General features: G+C 39.3%; 1 protein-coding gene and 1 long non-coding RNA gene across 13 annotated transcripts in view; one reads left to right on the top strand and one right to left on the bottom strand.

Annotated features, from left to right (window-relative positions):
* The window catches only part of Pdss1 (decaprenyl diphosphate synthase subunit 1), a 192,550-nt gene that overhangs the window by 59,984 nt on the left and 118,798 nt on the right, over positions 1-13,768 (bottom strand). The window lies entirely within an intron of this gene.
* Positions 1-13,768, top strand: part of LOC101697930 (uncharacterized) — a 39,897-nt gene that overhangs the window by 16,269 nt on the left and 9,860 nt on the right. For 3 of the 8 annotated variants that reach the window (XR_015449616.1, XR_015449620.1, XR_015449618.1), the window contains exons 2-7: positions 924-1,053; positions 1,548-3,989; positions 5,594-5,672; positions 5,771-5,863; positions 7,816-7,893; positions 8,771-8,814. This is a non-coding gene — a long non-coding RNA (uncharacterized LOC101697930). Of the gene's footprint in view, positions 1-923; positions 1,054-1,547; positions 3,990-5,450; positions 5,486-5,593; positions 5,673-5,770; positions 5,864-7,815; positions 7,894-8,770; positions 8,815-13,768 lie in introns of all 8 variants that reach the window. The other 5 variants (XR_015449623.1, XR_015449621.1, XR_015449617.1 and 2 more) reach the window with 4 other exon arrangements.

The following is a 13,768-nucleotide window of genomic DNA, read 5'->3' as shown; positions in this document are numbered from 1 at the left end:
AAACCAAAACCAAAAAAATAAAATAAAATAGAAAGAAAGAAAGGAGCGGGGGGGGGGGGGAATCATTTATTTTTGCTAAGCTTTTAGATTCTTTGCTGTTTTAGGTGTTTGTAATACTGATAACTTCAGTTTGTTATCCATTACTATTGACTATGGTCCATTTGGTTTTACGGAGGCCTATATATAATCCAGGTATGTCTCGGGTGTGTGTGTGTGTGTTTCACGAGAAATAGACCACAGGTTTATTTTAGGTAAACGTTAAAAACTAATAAAGTGATAGGATAGTAGAAAGAAAAGTTCCTTCATAAAAGAGTCATTTTTATGTGCCGGGCAGATCTTCTGTGAGCCACAGGCAGTGGAGCAAAGAATGCTTGTGTCCTCTGCCCTCGGGGAATGTCACTTTAGAGCCCGTGACAGGAGGCATATCTCCGAGGATGCTGCCGGGTGGGCTAGGTGTGCATTTTAGTGTCTGGCCCTCCATGGCTCTGTGCCTCTGGAAACCTCTCACTCTACTAATAAATAAAATGCGGGAACAATAATACACTGCTTAGCCCGCGAGGGTCAGAGGGAGTGCAGAGGCCGAGCCCTCCAGCCTGGAGCTCAGAGACTGCGCTGGAGGTGGAGCCCGGGGGAGAGCGCTGGCCTGGGCTCCACTCTAGCACTGAGAGAGCAGAAGAGGTGTGAGAAAATGGAAATTCTTGTAGGCTAGAAATGTCTTCCTTTATTGGGCAATGTTAGTATTTCAGGAGCTTTTAGTGTAGATGGGTACTAAGCGTCCGTATTTCTTTGCAGTTAAGTAATAAATATCGGAAAGATTTTTATCTAATATACATTTATTAAGTTTAAATATAAACTTAAAACAGAAAGAAGCTATTTATTATAATTGTCCTTACTGTAAAGCTATAATATTTTATTTTAAACAGACTTTGTACCAAACACATCTGATGATGAAAGAAGATACAAAATAGGAAATCAGGCCAATATTGGGATGTTTAATTTAAACAAGGTGTTACAAACTCTAAACCTATTACTGGATCCTAGTCAAAAGCAGCTGTGAGTAAATCCTAAATGTACTAATTAAATCTGTGAAAATATATTCGTGTAATGACCACTTTCTGAAAAGCAAGACACTAACATTTAAAAAGCCATCTTATTTACTTTTTAATAATAAAGATATGGGCCGGGGTTCGATCCCCGGTACCAAAAAATAATAATAATAAAGATAATTTCAAGCTATATTTTTCTCTAATACAATTTGGACTTTCATAATTATGTGAATAAAGTTTTTATTTATAGTTTTTTACCATGTTATGAAGTCAGTTGATTTCCTATTTGATCCAAAGTGCTATTTATCATCATGTTCTGAATTTCTGATTATTTGGAATAATTTTGTCCATATTTTTGTGATGAAAGAATGTATTTGGTAAAAGCTTTATCTGAAATGTGTTAAGATTTCTTTGTGGCTCAACTTAAAATATTTTTGGACATGTTTGATTGTATACAAAAATATATATCCTGTAGTCAGAAGGTTTTTTTTTTTGTTCCAGGGATTGAACTCCGGACCTTGTGCTTCCAAGGCAGGTGCCAGAACCACTGAGTTAAATCCCCAGACCCAGAAGTTTTTTTTTTTTTTGGGGGGGTACTGGGGATCGAACTCAGGTCCTTGTGCTTATGAGGCAAGCAGCAGAACCACTGAGCTAAATCCCCGGCAAGCCCCAGAAGTTTTAATATATAAAAAAAGTGTATCCTTTATGACCCAATTTTTTATCTCTTAAATAAGTTGACTCTTAAGAGGTTCATATTAAAAGCTTCTATTTTAATTGTATTAAATCAGATTTTTAAAAAATTATTTGAAATTTGCATGTAGTATTGTATTCTTGGTAGGCACGTATTTTTTATATTTTCTTCCAGAAGTACCTTTTATCCTAACAATGACTTTTTAAATTCTGACAAATACTTTTCATGTTTAACTTCAATTTATTGGAAATTAACCCTGCTATTCATGTTTCTTTTTCTTTAGGTTGGGTTTGCCTGCAGTCTCACTTTATTTTTTACCTTTCTCTCTCACTTTGTTCTAAAATATGTTTGGGTTGTTATTCAGTGTGATAGTTTTATCCTAATTGAAGTATGTAGCCTGTTCACATTACTCTAATAATTATTCATGTATTTTGTTTTTTGTCATTGTATTTTATTTTATTTTATTTCTTCTGCCTTACATTGTGCTTCATCAGTGTTTCACAGTCCTCCCCACTTATCTTTTTCTGTTTGAGATATGCATTCATTTTTCTCCCCTGTTGATTTGGAAATTCTAATGAAGAAAATAATTTATTCCACTCTTAGTTATCTTCTTTTTTCTTCTTCTACTTTCTCTACCACTATATGAAAACAAATTCCCAGATATTTTTCAGATATCATATAAAACAGTTTCTAAATATTTTCCAAGATTCTAAAATATCTTAAATTGTAAGTTTCTGTTTGCCCATTGCTTTACCTTCCATGCCAATATGCTGAAACCTTTCGAAGGATTTTACCCAACTGCTACATTTTGCTAAGATAAATTAAAATTTTAAATTTCAGATGATTTAGTTTTTCCTTGAAGTTTATCTCTTCTGTTTAAAGAATGTATGGCTTTAGCATTCTCTTGTCCGTCTGTCTGTAGTCAGTCTCCTGCTTATTACCATTTATTTTTTTCATTGTTCTTTTTTTGGGGTTTTGAGACAGGGCCTCACTATGTTGTGTGAGCTGGCCTTGAACTCACAGCAATCCTCCTGCCTCACCCTGCCAAGTGCTGAGATTGTAGGGGTGCCCCACCACACCCAGCTGACTGTTTCATTTTAAAGTCTCTGTCTCAAGCATTTTCCATGTATTCACTCACTCCTATGGGATATGTAGGTGATACATTCTTCAAATCTTTGCATAACCATTGGTATTTTTATTTTACGTTTTTTATTCAGAGTGTGGATTCATTGTGAGCAGCAGCATATTACTAAGTAATTCATCTGTAGACCTAGGGCCTGATCTCCAGAGTAGCTTTTATATTTTTTTATTATTTATTATTTTTGTGGTACTGGGTATTGAACTTGGGACCTTGCACTTGTGAGGCAGGTACGGTGCCACTGAGCTAATTCCGGGGCAGAGTAGCTTTTTTAGTAATAAAGCTGAAATTTTAATCTCTGTGTATCAGCTGATGCCATCTCATTTGGAATTTAGGCTAAAGAGAAAAGGGAACATGTTTGTTTTTTCAAAACAGTAAATGCTATTTAGACAAATTTGCATTGTTTATAGTTACTCAGATTGGAGCATCATGTATGTATATGAATATGTGTAGGTGAGATTTTGAGCATCCGCATAGTCACAGCAAATGTTAAGGTGTTCATTGATCTGCCCACTGGACATTGAGCTCCTTGAGGACAAGGACCACATTTTTTTTTTTTTTTTTTTTTTGGTACTCGGATTGAACTCGGGTCCTTGTGCTTGTGCAGCAGGTGGTGAAACCACTGAGCTAAATCCCTGGCCCCAAGGACCACGTTTTAATCCTTTCTGTGTCTCCAGTACATTTGCTAGAAACTAAAATATATCTTCCTTCCCACCCACTTTTCTTCCCATTCCTCACAAAATCTAAAATTCACCCTTTCCAGCCAAGGTCAAGGTAGAAGTCAAGGCATGTAGTGATATTGTCAACACCAGGTAGCAGAAATATTAGTATAAAAAGATAAAAGTTTTACATCCTATCTGTTTTCTTAGTTTAAAAGTTGATGATATAGACACAGTTAAGAATCAAAGTTTTATAAATGACATTCATCAAGCAATCTTGTTGCCGCCCTTGTCTTTCGTCAGTTTTATATCTGTTTTGTCCTGCACTCATTCAACTAATATTTACTGAGTCTTATCACTCAGTATGTCCTGAACACTGTACTGTGCTAAGGGGTGATAATGAAGAGATGAGACAATAAAAGCCGTCCTCGTGTTGACTTCCACAGGGAGAGACAGTAAGTTGGCAAACGAGTTACACAGTAGATATGGAAAGTATAGCAGGGGAAAATGAGTACAGGGAAGGAGGGACTTGGAGTTTTAAGACCGGTTAGCACTTATGCCAAGACTTGAAGGAGTTTGGGGGAACAAAGCCACACAAGACAGCTATCTGGGGGAGCTCTGCTGCAGGCAAGGGAAGCAAAGGCCCTGAGGAGAGGTGTATTTAAGGAGAATAGGAGGGCCACTGTGTAGCCAAATAAGCCAGGGGAAGAGTTAGGGGGAATGAGGTCAGAAAGGGTGCGGGGGTTCAGGATGCGTTAAGTTTTGTATCACTTAAAAAGCACTTCAGAATGCTGAGATAAATGATTTAGTTAAAGATGATTTTAAAGTTAAGAACTCTTAATTTTTATATTTTATGAAATGTTTCATTGCTTTTTTATGCTTTCAGACAAAATGTTATCAAATGGAGGTATTTATAATGCTTTATTTAGGGTCTAAGGTGATTTAAAAATAATACAAAAAACATTTCTGTGCCTCTCTTGGTATTATAAAGACATGTCAGCATTTATCCTATAAGCTAGTTGTTCATTATGGGGACCTGGGAAAGGGATGTTGCCAGAACCTCTGCTATGGGTCCTGGTCTCCTGTGAGCCACTACAGCACAAGGTGAATTAAAGAACAGATGGAAACTAGACTTAGAGTGAAGAAGCTGGGCCTTGGAACCTGATCAGTGCTGATGATGGCAGCAAAGACAAAGGCCCTCAAGCACACCCAGGATTTATTAAATACAAGCATGGAAAGCAATAGGGAGCAGGGTGTGCTTTGAAGGCATCTAGTGAAACACTGCCGAACACCTAGGATGATGGTGCCAGGCAGGGCTGTCAGGGAGTAAGCACTGTTTATCTTGTGAGGATAGAACAACCTGGTACTGGGACCAGGTACAGTTAGTAAGCAACCCATCGGGTCAGTGAGAAGCCATAATTCAGGGGAACAGGTTTTAATTGGGGTCATGGTGACCTCAGCTGCATGTAACTCAGCAGAGCCCTGCACTTCACAGACCAGGGCCTAGGTTTCCATGGCAGCCGTTGAGGGAGGGGCTCTCCTCACCAGTCTGCCGTCTTTCATCCCCATTTGAGCCATGTAGGGCTCTGGTCTGACTCCTGATATAAAACAACATAGGCGAATTATGGAAAGCAAGAAGCGGGTGCACGTGTAGCCCGCTAGTGCTGGGCAGGGAGGTCTGCTGCAGTTCACAGCAGTGATATGATTTCATGTGCACTGTTCCTAAATCTCTAAGACAGTATATTTAATAGTGGTCATTTTCCCAAAGATGCAATGAAACCACTAAGCTAGAATTAGTACCATGTAGTCTCTATGTTAAGATGGAAAGTTCTCTTCATTCTTATAAAATATTTTAGAATCTTAATTTTAAATTAAAGTGTAACTGGCTTTTCATTTTATTCCCTACTGCTGCTCAGATTCTTGGTGGGTTCCTTGATCTTTATTATACAAGGTTTGTCATTTTCTAATACAGATGTTAAAGCATCATGATTGGTTTAAGAATAATGCTTAAAATACTGAGAATTTTAATAACAAATTGAATTGATATTTCTCCTTTTAGATTTAGAAAATTGTTCAAAGCCAAGTGAGGATTACTTGGAGAAGAGGATGATGATGAATTAATTGCATTTCTCTTACATGTGAGTTCATAATGTTATTTTTTCCCGATTAACATCTGAATTACTTTTCACTATATTTTTGAAGAATTTCGATTGCCAAATGCAGTTTCTTTCCTTAGCTCATGGGAGAGATGAAAGCTGACTTTACAGTGACATTCTGCCAGCTCAGTGAGACGACCAAAAGCCAGGTACTGGAGCTCAGCATCCCTCAGGTATTAACTTGTGGCATTTTTGTTTCTTAATTCAGTTTTCTTTGACATATTTATGGATGTATACTTTGCTTATCACAAAATCCCATCTGTTTAGGTGTACAATTAAAATAATTAACGGATTTGTTCAGTTTCACAATTCAGTCTTAGAACAGTTCTGTCACTTTAGAAAGTCCCTGGAGGACCAGGGAGCGGGGTGTGGCAGAGGAGGCTTCGGACCCCTCCCTGGCTGCCCCTGCACAGGGCAGTTCCCTCCTGCTGTGCTCACCGGTGGGCGGGCAGTGGCACCCCTCCAGGTCGGCCCTGTGTTTGGAGCGTGACCTCGGCGGACTCCACGGAGGGCTGAGGGAAGGGCTCCGGGCGAGAGGTCTCAGTCTCTCACCACTCACTGTGCAGCTATGGAGCGGAAGCTCTTGTTCTCAGGGTGGGAAACGGGAATTACAGTAGTGTTGTTTGCAAAAGAAGCACAGTGGGCCGGGGATTTAGCTCTGGTGCCGCCGCCTGCCTCGCAAGCGCAAGCTCCCGAGTTTGATCCCCGGTACCAAAAAAAAGAAAAAGAAGCACAGTGATTATTGGTATAAATGATATAGATGATACTAATTGTAAAGGAAACTATTGTTCTTATAGGTATGGAAAAGCCATAAATTGCTTTTTTTTTTTTTTTTGTCTGTACTGAGGATTGAACCCAGGGCCTTGAACATGCTGGGCAAATGTTCCCCACCACTAAGCTACATCCCAGCCCATAAATTGAATTATTTTTATTTTTATTTTTATTTTTTTGCAATACTGGGAATTGAACTCAGGGCCTTCACACTGGGCTGCATCCCAGCCTCTTTTTGTTTTATTTTTTTAATTTTGAGAAAGGGTCTTGCTAATTGGCTAAGTTGCCCAAACTAAGCTCAAACTTGAGATCATCCTGCTTACCAAAAAAAAAAAAAAAAAAAAAACAACAAAAAACAGAAGATATCCTCCTGTCTCAGTCTCCTGGAGTGTTAAATTGGGGAAACTTAAGTGAGAGAGCTCACTGCACTCTTAATCATTTCAATAATTTCTGTGTCTTTTGTATATGAAGCCCATTCAACCCCCTTAATCTAGGTAGAGCTAATTGCTTATGTTTTTATGTTATATATATCTATATATGCATCACTTCTAAAACAGCATTGACTCATTTGCTCATATGCTTTTCTTCTTAAATTCAGGGATTATACCTTACTTGTATGTTTTTATTTTATTTTATTTTGGGGGGGGTACCGGGGATTGAACTCGGGTCCTTGTGCTTATGCAGCGAAACCACTGAGCTAAATCCCCGGCCCTATACCTTACTTTTATAACCCCTACCTAAATGTGGTTCCCAGCATGTAATCATTAATGTTTCATTAATATTTGTTAAATTACTTAATAGAAAACTAAGTAAAATGAAGTTGAAGTGTTCAAAAATTATACATTAAGGAAGTTATGTGAAAGAAGGCTTTTGGTAACATGAGCATCTCTTCTTTTGCGTTTTTTAACTTTATCGGTACATTTTAGATACACACAATGATCCCATTCAGCACAGGGAATTTGTACCTGGACATGATGTATCTTCTTTCTTTTTCTCCCACCCCCTCAACTCCTCCACCCCATCTATGAGTATCTCTGTTTATAAGGACTTTGTACATTTTTTCTTTTTTTTTTTCTAGGATGTTGGGAGTTATGTATTTTTTTTATAATAATGTACATTTTTTTCTCTTAAGTCATGCTATTACATGGATTTCTATGAATTAAAATTTTAGAGTTGAATGAAATGGAAGAGAAAATAAGTTATTTCTTTTTGTGCTACTTCTACCTGAAATAGCATTTTATATAAAAATCTGGCTAAGTTCTTTAGTGAAGAATATAAGCAATGTAAAGGAACATGAACTTGACCTGAACAAATACTTGTGTAACAATCAAGTGTTTTGCTGTATTTCATTCAGCAATTCTGGGCACTGATGAGTTTCAAAGCACGAACTCTTTCCTGTGTGGGTGTCCCAGTACCTTTGGCAACTGAAGAGGTAAAGTACCCAGTCGCTTCAGCAATGCATTAGGTTAGCACTGTGGCCTCGCGGGCGGCCTCACAGGCTCCTTCCACCCTCAGCGTGGCGACCCTGCCTCACCTGTGCCGGGAGTGCACACCTGTGCCCCCGCTCTCTGCCCCAGCAGTCTGGGTTTCCAGAGCTGCTGCCCAAAGCTCTGCAGAGTGCTCTCAGGCTCCAGTGCCATCCAGTGCGATTGAGTGCAGTACAGAAAGTCGACTCTGTTCAGGACTCGGCCACTGTGGGGAGTGGTGGCGTTGGCGGCTTCAGGGAGGAGGAGCATGCGGAGCCCACAGGGTACGCGGGAGCAGTGTAGTGGCACCTAAGCTCTTTATAAAGGGGGCCCCGAAGAGTCAAGAAAATGTGTTCAGACAATAATGTTGAAGATAAAAGTTTTTTTAAAAATTCGTTAAAAGGGCTAGGGATCTAGTTCAGTGGTTTTGCCGCCTGCTGTGCAAGCACGAGGACCCAGTTTGATCCCTGGTACCAAAAAAAAAAAAAAATTGATTAAAAGACAACTTGGTATTGTTAAAAATAACTAAACAGGTAGCATTTTATATATTGTTTAATGAGACTTAGTACTAATATAATAATATGGTATTTTCCTCTTTTTCTTTCCTATTTGTCTTTCAAACACTGATGTGGAGTAGTATTTGATTTTTTTTTTTGGTACTGTACTGGGGATCGAACTCAGGACCTTGGGCTTGTGAGACAGGTGTGGCACCACTGAGCTAGATCCCCGACCTTTGAATTTTTAATCATTATTTTCTTGTGAAATAATTTCCTGTGGTTGGTAAAATATATGTAATTTGGAGAGATGCTGATTAATTTTGTCCTTTGTTTTATTCATTTTTAGTGACGTGAATGACTCGGATTCTGAAAGAAGAGAAAGAATGATAAGTAAGTAATCCTTTTGATTCTCTTGACTTTAAGGATTTTCACATAAAAGCAACATGTATTGAAAACGAAAGGAAGTTACTTATGAGGACAAAGTTTTGTGTTGTTTTTAACTAGAATAAATATGAGTGTTTTAGCAGAGCTGAAGGGTCAGATATGGGCTTCTTGATTTCAGTGGATGGCTCTTCAAAGGTAGCCTGTGGTAGCCCTGCCCCGGAGTTTTCGTACCAAGGTTAAAATGTTTACAAAGGTGCCAGAGAGGCTGGGAGAGGGGCGTGGGAGATGGGGAGAACCAGGTTTGGGGATAGGGCAGCTGCATCTGTCTCTGCTTTTGTTTAATAATCTGAGAATGCTTCTCTTGCTGACTCTCAGGATCCTTAGCTGTATTCAAATGGGATATTTTATAAGAATTTTGTAAAGATGGACAATGGCATGTATAAGTATCTTGTTATAGTCCTGAGCTGTAATACACATCTATTAAATGATGGCATATAAAAAGAAATCATTTTTGTGTACTGATTTTCAGTCTACCGTGTAACTTCATACTTGGGTTGGAGAAGGAAAAAGTGGAAGTTATTTTTTCTTGTAATGTAGATTCTAGTAAGACCAAAGAAGTTAAAGCAGAAAGACCTAAGTCTTTTGAGTATTTCTGCCTTAGGACTTGCATCAAGAGCAAATGGGCAGCCAGGTGCAGCGGCTCATGAACTTTAATACCAGATACTCAGGAGGCTGAGAAAGGAGGATTGCAAGGTTGAGGCTAGCTTGAGCAAAGTAATGGACACTTCTCAAAATAAAAAATAAAAAGAGCTGGAGATGTAGTTCAGTGGTAGAGTGCCCTGGGACTGGATCCCCATTATTGGAAAAAACAGAAAAAAATAGCAACAACAACAAAGAACTACAATGGTATAATGAGTTCATAATGAGAGTGTATTTGTTTTCTTCAAGGTACTTTTCCATATGGTTTTGTTTTTTTTTTGGTACCGGGGATTGAACTCGAGTCCTTGCGCTTGCACAGCAGGCGAGGAAACCACTGAGCTAAATCCCCAGCCCTCCATATGTTTTCTATATATATGTTTTGTTTTGGTTTTGGTACTGGGGATCGAACTCAGGACCTCTTGCTTGCCAGGCAGGTGCTGTGCTGCTGCTGAGCTAAATCCCTGGCCCTCCATATATTATATTTAATTGATCTGTAATTGGAACCATATAAAAACTGCACAGATTTATAAAACAGTATGTACTAAAGATAGGGAATTAGTGAATAATACAGGGATGAAGAAATAAACATCTACAAGAGGGTACAGTTTAGTGATCTTGCCGGCTTGGCCCTGGGCAGCATGCACAGTAAATCCCCAGTCCCAGTGAGGTCTGTTTTCAGGGTGTATCTCCCTGGAGGAAATGGCATTTGCTTCTATGAGGTCAGAATTAGTATGTGCTTCAGGGGCCAGGGATTTAGCTCAGTGGTTCTGCCACCTGCCTGGGCGCATGGTTCCGAGTTCAGTCCCCGGTACCACACACACACACAGAGAATTAGTATTTGCTTCTGCCATAGCCCTGCCAGCCACTTTAAACTAATCTTGACAGTAATGAAGATAGATACAGGTGCATGCATCCTCGTAGATAAACTTCACACATGACATTAAAAAAGCCAAACAAGACTGTGAGGACCCTGCCAGGCACGCCCACCAGCCGCCAGCTTGGCCTTGCGGTCAGAATGGTCGAGGGTGGCTGTGCCCTGCTCCGTCCAGCTCACCTCAACCATTTGCATCCAGGAGAGTGTAAGGACACCCCCGGGCATGCCCACCAGCTGCCAGCCTGCAACAACAGCCCCCCCACCCCTGCCTCTGCCCTCTTGGCTGTGCAGCTACCTGGTTCCACACTACAGAGGCACATAAAGGGAGACATAAAGGCCATTGTCCTGGGCTGCAGAAGTGAAAAACAGAGAGAGGGCCTCTCTCAGGCTCCCTGATAAAAACTGAAGCCCACTGAAAAAGCGAAGAGAACCTCTGCAATAAAGGCACACCAGACTGCTGTACTTGGTAAGTTGGAGGGATCATCACCTCTTATCAGAACCTGGACTATCTTCAGGGGAAGGGCAGCTGGAGCCTGCAGTAGAACCTTGCAGAGTTCAACCCTGCAGGAGGACAGGGAGCTAAACTTGGGACTTGCCGCCAGAAATCTGTCTGAATCTCACAGGTCTGTGACTGGCTTGCTGAGACTCATCGACTTATATCTGCACACTGCTGCCCATGTTGTCTATTGTGACAGCAGAGACATACCCTGAAGGAGGCCCTTCATTTTTGTCTTTTATTTATTATTTTCAAAATTACCACTATTTGTTTTTGCTCTTATTTTTAAATTTTTTTCTTCTTTTTCTACTCTTTTAAAATTTTTATTTTTCTCTTTTTTCTTTCTTTTCTCTTTTCTTTCTCTCTCTCCCTTGCTCCCTTGCTGTCCCACATTGTTCTTCATCTCTCTTTGTGTTCCTGTTCTGGTCCTAATTCATATTTCTTCTTTACTTTTCTTTTCTTCTCTTTCTTTCTCTTGCCTGTGCCCTGTGACCTCACTGCTAACCTTCCCCTATCCTTCTACCTACCTATCCTTCCCTCCCCAACTCCTTCTAACTCCCCATTCCAAAGGGTAAAGATGCCATATTGAAGAGTTTATTCCCTATAAACATATGTTGGGTTGGTCCTTGATTTTGATTTAATTCACACAGTTAAAGGTGATAGATTAATAACTACCACAAATTGTCATTTTCTAAGCTGCGCTTGATGCTATTGTGTTGCTGATTATATCACTTGGGCCAAGGTGTTGTGATTGATCTAATCGTTGTCCTTCCTGGTATAATGAAAATGAGATAGCCTCAGAGCAATTAGAGACTCAAAATCTAAAGACCAGGTATATCTGGAAGACACCTCAGAGCGGCAGTCATTCCATAAGTGTTCTAAATACAAGCAACAAAAATACTTACAATAAACAACTTCAAAGTATCAACCCAGAAACTAAACCAAGGACAGTACCAAAAACAAAATTGAGAAGACATTTAAGCAAGGCACAAACTCAGACTTCCACCCCACAAAAGGCAAATTCTGAGGGAAACGAGGTGGAAAAGTCTGATAATCAACCACCTGGACACCCTGAACTGATAGCACAGGAAGTAACAAAACAGATGAATGAGGCTCTAGAAAAATTCAAAACAGAAATAATCTCCCAGAGAACTACAGAGATGGTGAGCAGAGTGAAAGACATGATTAGAGGCTCTAGAACAGAAACAGATAAAAAAACAGATGGGCTCAGGACCATGATGGAAGCCATGAATGCCCAGCATAGGAAAGAAATAGAAATCATGAACACCCAACATAGGAAACAAATGGAATCCATGAAACAGATTCCAGCAGATATTCAGGAGATTAAAAACTCCGTTGAAAGCATGCATAGCAGATTAAGGGAATCTGAAGATAAAATATCAGATATGGAAGACAGGATTGTGGTTAAGGATCATGAAAACAGAGATTTATTAAAAATAGTAAGGGGCCATGAGAAATCAACACAGCAGCTGCTAGACGATGCAAAGAAGAATAATATAAGACTGATAGTAGTCCACGAAAAGACAGGAGAAAGTACAAATGACATAAAAAACCATTCACGGAAGTAATAATAGAAAGCTTCCCAGACAGAGGTGGAGAATTGGACATACAGATAAGTGAGGCATATAGAACTCCAACTAGCTATGATCAAAAAAAACTACGCCTAGATATATAATAGTCAAGATCCCAGAAACCCAACAGAAGAACAAAATCCTACAGGCAGTTGGAGAAAAGAAACAAATCACCTGCAAAGGAAAGCCCATCAGAATCATGGCATATTTCTCAACACAAACCCTCAAATCAAGGAGAACCTAGAGTGAAGTATTTCAAGCCCTAAAAGAAAATAAGACTGTTGTGTCCTGCAAAATTATCTTTCAAAATCAATTGGGAAATAAGATACTTCCATGACAAAGAACACCTGAGAAATTTCATGAACACCAAACCTGCACTCCAAACAATTCTAAGCAATATCCTAGAAAAAGACAATGAAGGTTGCAACTCCATGAGGCCCAACACAGGGAAGCCACCAGGCAAGGTAAGAAACTATAGGGAAAGGGGGGAAAAAAAAGAAATAAAAGAGCCAACAATAATAAAACATCATGACAAGGATGAGTCAATATCTATCAACTATAACTATCAATGTTAATGGTCTCAATTTACCAATCAAAAGAAATAGACTGACAGAATAGATTAAGAAGCAAAATCCAACAATATGCTGTATACAAGAAACTTAATTCAAAAAGAAATTAATAGACTGAAAGTAAAAGAATAGAAAACAGTTCTCCATGCCACAGGAACCCAACAAAAAGCAGAGGTAGCAATCTTATTTGCAGACAAAGTAGATTTCAAACCAAAACTAATTAAGAGAGACAAAGATGGTCACTACATCCTTGTGAAGGCAACAGTCCAAAAGGAAGAGATGACTATCATAAATATATATGCACCAAATACAAATGTCCTCAACTATACAAAATGAATATTAATGGACATGAAAAACCAAATAGGCACTAATACAATTGTAGTGGGGGACCTCAATACCCCACTATCACAAATAGACAGATCATCTAGCCAAAAACAAATTTTACAACTGAACCAAGCTGTTGAACGAATGGACTTAATAGATGTTTACAGAGTGTTCCACCCCACAAAATCAGAATACACATTCTTTTTGGCTGCACACAGGTCATTCTCCAAAATAGACCACATGCTAGTCAGAGAACATGTTTAAGTAAATGTAAAAGAGTTGAAGTTACCCCCTGCATATTATCAGACCATAGTGCAGTAAAATTGGAGATCAGTGACATAAGAAACCACAAAACTCCTACAAACACATGGAAATTAAATAACACCATCCTGAACAACCAATGGGT

The sequence above is a fragment of the Heterocephalus glaber genome, unplaced genomic scaffold, assembly GCF_053883595.1.
Source record: "Heterocephalus glaber isolate CG9 unplaced genomic scaffold, H.glaber_assembly_v1.0 deba00000768, whole genome shotgun sequence".
Lineage (NCBI taxonomy): Eukaryota > Metazoa > Chordata > Mammalia > Rodentia > Bathyergidae > Heterocephalus > Heterocephalus glaber.
The sequence above is the reverse complement of the archived record's forward strand: the minus strand, read 5'-3'. Positions and strand labels throughout refer to the sequence as shown.